Genomic DNA, 7097 nt, shown 5'->3' on the forward strand with positions numbered 1-7097 from the left:
GGTTTTCCCTCCCTTTGGCCCTTCAGTCGATGCTCAGAAGAAAATGATCTTAGGTGGCTTGTTCAAGGTATTGACAAATTGGGAGTTGTCTGTCTGCATTGATCTGTCTGCTTCAAAGGTTTATGTCTCTGTGGATGGGGTATCATTTAGTGGTACTATACATGAAGAATGAAAGCTGTTGTGGCTGAGTTGCTGTCCTAGGACACACTTTGCATGTGAGCAGTTTAGCTGAGGTATGTGTCATATTGATTGCCAGGACTGGCAGAATTGACTGATGAGGAAATATTTTCTTCACCAGAGGATTTTGTTTAGATTTAAGCAATTTCATGAAATGTTGCTAGAATTGTCACAATTTAATGAAATAAAGCATGTACATAGTGTCCAGACAATATAGCATCCCTACTTGAATATATGTCCAACCTAATGTGTATTATATGTCTATTAGGTAATAGTTTTCTGATGTACTTGATTTAATATTGTCTTAGCCTTCTTCTCTCTTTAAAGATCAGATAGGTATAACCACCCCCAAGAAATGTGTGATAGACAATTTTTAATGAAGAGCCAATGGCTGTGAACCTTTCAAAGCCATTATGGATATACCCAGGTTGAATCTGTGCAATCATGTGTAATCACCATAACCAGTAAAAGTGTCAGTTATTGTGGTTTGGCTAAGGCTGTGACATAAATGACCTGGACTGCAGGTGATGGAAGTGCTCTGTAGAATTCCTGTGATTCTCCTTCTCTCTCTCAAAAAGTCTTGCAGGAATTCCTAGGAGTGAAGGTAGTAGTATGATAGGGATATCCTTGGATCCATTTGCAAACACTGATGCTTATTGGTTGCAGGTTACATGCCATAGACCTCACAGTGGGTCACGGACAGTCATGGCTTACGTCCTGCCCTTGTGTTGGAGAACATTCTATAGTGTGAGGTATATGTTGGTGGGGAATGCTTTAAATTGCCCAGAAATAAGGGCAAGTCCAAACCTTTTATTCCTAAGTGAAAATATCCAAAGAGAAACTGATCTCTAGTACACCAACCCACGAAAGGACTATGTGGAAAGACAGGAAGCTAACTGGGATTGTTGACCAATCTGGTTTAAATAGAGGAAAGAAGAAAGAGTGAATGCTGTGTCTGGGTTCCACCTAAGAAGATTCTGAGCACTGAGAAAACAGGCATGTTCGAAGAGTTGGGTAGCATAAAGTAAAAGATTAAAGGCAGTTCCTTGAGACCAAAAAATAGGGGCCAACTGCTATCACAGTCCAAACCCTTGAAATGAGCAGAGGGCAAGGGTCAAAGAGATGAAGAAAGTGAACTTCAGAATGTTTTCAAAAGTAATTATTGCAAAGGTGCTAATGGGTATCTGTTCACCCAGTAATTCCTGATTATGGCCAGGAATACAGCAATTATTTTCTTTCTTGTACCTTAAAAAACTGGTTTTGCTGACTGAAATACATCTGATTCACCTGTTAGTGTGTGGGAGTGCTGTGGGGTAGAGACTGAGGTCAGTTCTGCAGAGGTGTTAAAAAGAGACCCATCTAGGAGGAAAGTTGTAAAATGACTCATTTAAATCCTGTAAGGATAAGTAAACTGTAAAGCAAATGACAGTGAATAAACTGGTCCAAGCACCAGGTGCCACAAGGGCAGAACTAGTCAGATAATGGTTGATGATTATACTGGAGTGGAGTCAAGTGCAATTTTTGTAGCAGTCAGCAAAGCTGATGTGCCTCAATGTTTTTGCCCTTACTCCTGGAGCCACTGTCCAGGCTCCCTGCCCCAGGGTCATGGAAATGGGGACAGAGACACCTGTGTTAGCAGAGATCAGGTAAAATTGTTTACACTATTCATCCTCCTAGACTATTCACAAAAAGTCTGAAATTACAGAGACAGTGTTCTTTTGATGTCTCAGTCCAGTAGTAAGGATTCAATGCATCAATAATCATAAAAATTTCAGTGGCTATTAAGATCCTGTTCTTGTGAGATGGAGATACTCAGGTCTTAAATTTTTTTCTCCATTGTCTAGGGATATCGGGCTCTGAGAATATACATCATACAAAGAAGGCTCTGAAATTTTGGATGAAGCTTAGCATCTGAAACAATAGGTGGCACTGATACACACACACATACACACACAAGAATTTACTTTAAGTAGCAGAATTCAGTCTTGCATTTAGATAATAGTTGATGTACCTGGAGCCAACATCATCCCCAGAAAGTGCGGTGTGGTCATTCTCAATCTAGGCTGCCATTTGCATTCCAAGGGAACTATTTTAATCCCATTGCCCAGACTATCAGAATCTGAGGGTGGGATTCAGGCATCAGTGCCATTTAAGGCTCCCCAGGTGACTGAAGGTGCAGCTACCTTGGTAGATGAACTACCACCATCTCCTGGTCTTAGGTTCATACTGCTTCCTCTTGAAATAATTTTTTTTTAATAGAGGCATGTTCCATTTATTTATTTGTCTGCTTGTTTGTTTGTTTTGTTTATACATGCACTGGGTACAGTCAGAAGCACGGGAGGGTGAGAGAATTCACCAGAGCCAGAGCGGGGAGCAGAGCAGGCAGAAGGACCGAAGTACACTGCTGAGGGGAGCAGCGGGCGGCAGGAGGGGTCTGCGCGCCATGTGGGACCCTCCTCCGGTGGCCGGGGAGTGGCCGGGGAACAGCCGGGGACCGAACCGGCGCCGCAGAGGCCGCGGGCAGCCTCGCAACCCAGCGCTCAACCGCTGCGCCACCGGGGAGGCCCTCTCTTGAAATAATTTTAACAATAGTTTTGAAGGTGTCTAAATCAGACTACCCCAAGATTCTCAGAATTCATCTCAAGATGCAGCCCTCTGGCTTTTAGGGTATTTTCAGCTAATACAATGAAACCCTCTGAAGCTATTGCTTCTCCCTAATTGAAGAGGAGACCCTCCCTTGCTAGAACTTCTGCCCTTTTCCTGATCTGAGATGCAATTACTGCTTTCTCTTTTATGCCCTAAAGGGCTATGATTGCAGGGGTGCAGGGAGGGAGAGGGGAGAAGGGTCTCATCCGGTTGCAGGTATATTAGTGAACATGTCGTCTCCTAAGACTCTTTTTTTTTTTTAAAGATTATTTGTTTGTTTGTTTATTTATTTATTTATTTATTTATACAAGCACTGGGTACAGAGGGCGGCAGGAGAGGTTTGCGCGCCATATGGGACCCTCCTCCGGCAGAGGCCGGGGAGCAGCCGGGGATCGAACCGATGCTGCAGAGGCTGCGGGCAGCTTCACAACCCAGCGCTCAACTGCTGCACCACCGGGGAGGCCCCTAAGATTCTTTAACTCTCAGAATGAGGAACCCTTCTTATGTTATGTAAAGTCCACCTATTTGAATTCTCAGGGCCCTAAAAACAGGATAAATATCCTGTCTATTCTGTTATTCTTTAGAATTTACAATGATGCAAACTCTCCATCTGTATGTTATTATGTTATTTTTTCCTTTGCTAATCCTTTGAGGCTGTCTTGATGACTGTCCAGCCTGAGAACAGTAGGGTATGGGACAATTTCCTTCGTACCTCAACAATCTTGATGTGGGGGGAGAAGGGGACAAAGTTCTCACTGTTCTTCTCAGGTTGGTAGAATAATCAAATCAACATTAGACTTAGCAGCAGGAGGAAAAAAATAATTACACACACAAAGGAAATCTACATAGACTGAATATTCCAAAGACAGCAATATGGGAGTATATATCCTGAGCCAAAGCAATGGGAAAGGGCGCTGGGGCTTCAAGGAGAAAGGAAAGAAACTTACATGATGAGGAGAGGGTGACTCAGAAGATGGAGAACAGAAACTCTGTAATTAGATGTTTGCCAGTCATCTAGGGAGGTTGTTCAGACAGATAGTTATTTCTAGTAATAATGCTAGGCATGACTCCCAATTTATATTCTCCTAGGTAGATAAGGGAATAGTAAAAGCCTCTCAGGAGGGTTCAGGGGCTCAAATGACCTTAGCTCAAAATAAACCACATGACAAAGTGGCACATTTTGAGAAGGCCTATACTAAGTATCTTGGGGAGGCTTATCCTTCAACAACCACCATGTGGACAGATGCCTGAGAAATCTAATGTTCTCTTTACCTATAGGACCCTAAGCCTGTGACCAAGAAGCAATAAAAAGATTTAGTTTATATAGGTCTTACATGCTCATTCTCTATATTGGGTGGAAACTTGGTGAATGAACTATTAAAAGATAAAGTGAGTCATATAAAAATTTAAAGTTTTGTTGAATAAAAATTGACTTGAGTATGATATAGCAGGTAGAAAGGACTGTTGAGGAGTTGCACAAAATGAAAAATGTTCTTAGGCAGAAAGGAACAGGAACAAGTTATACCAGGCAACAATCAGGTTGGTGATTGCAAGGTTACTTTGTTTAGGGGCTGGCAGGGTTCTGACAGGCAGATAACCTGACTAGTGCCCATCAGATAACTCCTGATTGACTGGTTTATGATCCACTTTTGGGAGAGTGGAAATTTAAGTTAAAGTCTTCGTTTGTGAGTTGAGGCTTAGCAAAAAGGATTTCATTATGAGACTTATTATTTTAAACAATAATTTGGAGATAAGTAAACAAAACCACTTTTTATAAAACAACTGACATTTTTTAGGAGAACAAACCTTGCTAAAATAAATGTCAAGGTTTCTTCTGGGTCTTTGTGCTTCCACATGTTAATGTTCAGCTGATCACCTTGACACGCTCAGGTAGAAAGCACTAGAATTGCAAATAGGGGTTGAAAGAGTTGAATAATACTGTGTATAAGAGTGTGAGAAGAATTTGGAGCTCAGGGATAAGGAACTCAGGAACAGTCATGAGAGCAAAGAGGAAGGCAATATCATAGAAGGCTGGAACAGAGTTGTAAAAATGATTGAGGGACTATTTTATTTTTTTATTTTTTTTTAAAGATTTATTTATTTATACAAGCACTGGGTACAGTCAGAAGCGTGGGAGGGTGAGAGAATTCACCAGAGCCAGAGCGGGGAGCAGAGCAGGCAGAAGGACGGAGGTACACTGCTGTACCTCGGGGTACAGCGGGCGGCAGGAGAGGTCTGCGCGCCATGTGGGACCCTCCTCAGGTGGCCGGGAAGCAGCCGGGGATCGAACCGGCGCTTCAGAGGCCGCGGGCACCTTCGCAACCCAGCGCTCAACCGCTGCGCCACCGGGGAGGCCCCTGAGGGACTATTTTAAAAATAAAGCTTTTGGCAAATTTGGCATCAGACAAAATGTGTGTGAGTGATTCTAATAAAATTCTAATATGGAAATATGTTCTTAAATAGCAGTAATGATTAAAAATATAGAAGTCTTTTACTGAGTGTCTAGTATGCCCCAGGCACTGTGCTAACATAAAGTTATACTATCCCTGTCACAGTCACCCAGTACATAGACATTAACTCTCCTTACCAGTACATAGACATTAACTCTCCTTAAGTAACTTCTCAAGGTCACATAGCCAGTACATGGCAGAGCCAGGAATTTGAAGTCAGAACCCAGGCTCTTTTCATTGCCATGACCTTCCTCCCTTTAGTCTTTCTGGCATCATCCTTAAAAAGCTGTTGTCTAAAGTCTGACTAGCCATCATTGACAAGAACCCTCTCCTTTGCTCATTTCATGGTCAAATGACTGTACCTATCGGAAGATTGTCTATGTGTAAGACAGATCTGTTGCCCTAAAGTTTCCACCACAAGTCTTCTATCTGTAGTGTTAGCCATTCAGAACAAACCTAATTCTTCCTTCCTTCACTGAGCAGGCTCTCTAATATGTTGGAAGCTTACTTTGTATGACCAGAAATAGCTGAAAGGGAGCCTACTGAAATGCCTGTGGCTTTATTCCCAATCACCTGGAACGTTCCCTGGTACTTATACCAGGATTCTACAAATGTTCAGAGAATGAAAGAAGGCAAGCCACATTGGGAAGGATGGAGTATGGCTGGTGAGGCAGCAAACATAAAAGAGATACCAATCCTCTTTCTCTACATCTCTTGGTTTTATGTTCATACTGCTTCCTGCAAGGTATGTGTAGCAAAGTCTTAATAACTGTCAAGTCAACAGAGACCTGAAAAAATTGTTAAAGGTACCACTTTTGGAGAACATGTTCATGTACTGCTTGCACCCTATCCTCCAAACACCTGTTTAACAGGTGGTCAATGTCCTCCCTCAAGCAAAACTTGTGGGACCAATACACCCGAAAAATACCCCTCCCCTCATTCTTCATAGAGATGATTTTTTAACACAACCTGAGACCTGACCACCCTGGACAAATGAATTGATATTCTATACCAGTAACTGTCAAACTTCACACCAATGAAAAAGTAACTTTGTTGCATCCAAGACATAACAAAGCACTCGGGGTAGACACAGGGTAAGCGTTATTGGAAAGAAAGGGACACGCGGGATTTTTACTGTAGACACAGCCTTTGCATCTCTGGAGCTCGTGTGTGGGATCAAACCAATAGCAGACATTGCATAGTTCTATATTACTATTTCAAAACCTGAAAGGGTGGAGAAGCCAAGCCATGACGCTAAGAAAGCAGATAAAGAGAAGGGCAGCAGGAGTGGAGAGGTCCTTCAAGTCCGCTCACGGTGCCGAGATGCCTGCAGATAATGCTCCAAGTGGGGCCGCCAGCTGTCTTCTCCCGGGACGACCGTCGCTGATTTTGGCGCCACGCTCCCTAGTGTCCACCTTTGTGTTTACGTACCACTGTCCAGCAGCAGTCGGGTCCTGAAACTCCCCTGGTCTCAGCTGTCCTGGAAAATGCAGGGCTGGCATCAGGGAGTTTCCAAAGTGCGCTCGGAACGGGACTTCTCGGAGGGTGCGGGCGGAGGGCCGCCCCGTCCCGGGTCCTTCGTGTGGGACTACGAGGGCAAGAAAGCAGAAAGGTGGGATTTATTCCAAAAGGGCGCGGGGAAGGGGGCACATCCTATCGCCAGTAGGACACAGCATCCCGGGACGCCGCGGCCACCCGCTCGCTGACCGCGCCCCCCGGCACTGACTTTCGGCGGGACGGCGGGGACCTGCCCGGGACTGGCCCGCCCGGCTCCCACGCGCACCAGCGTTCGTCAGTCACCAGACCGCGCGGGCCAGCCCCGCC

Source organism: Talpa europaea, assembly GCF_964194135.1.
Source record: "Talpa europaea genome assembly, chromosome: 1".
Lineage (NCBI taxonomy): Eukaryota > Metazoa > Chordata > Mammalia > Eulipotyphla > Talpidae > Talpa > Talpa europaea.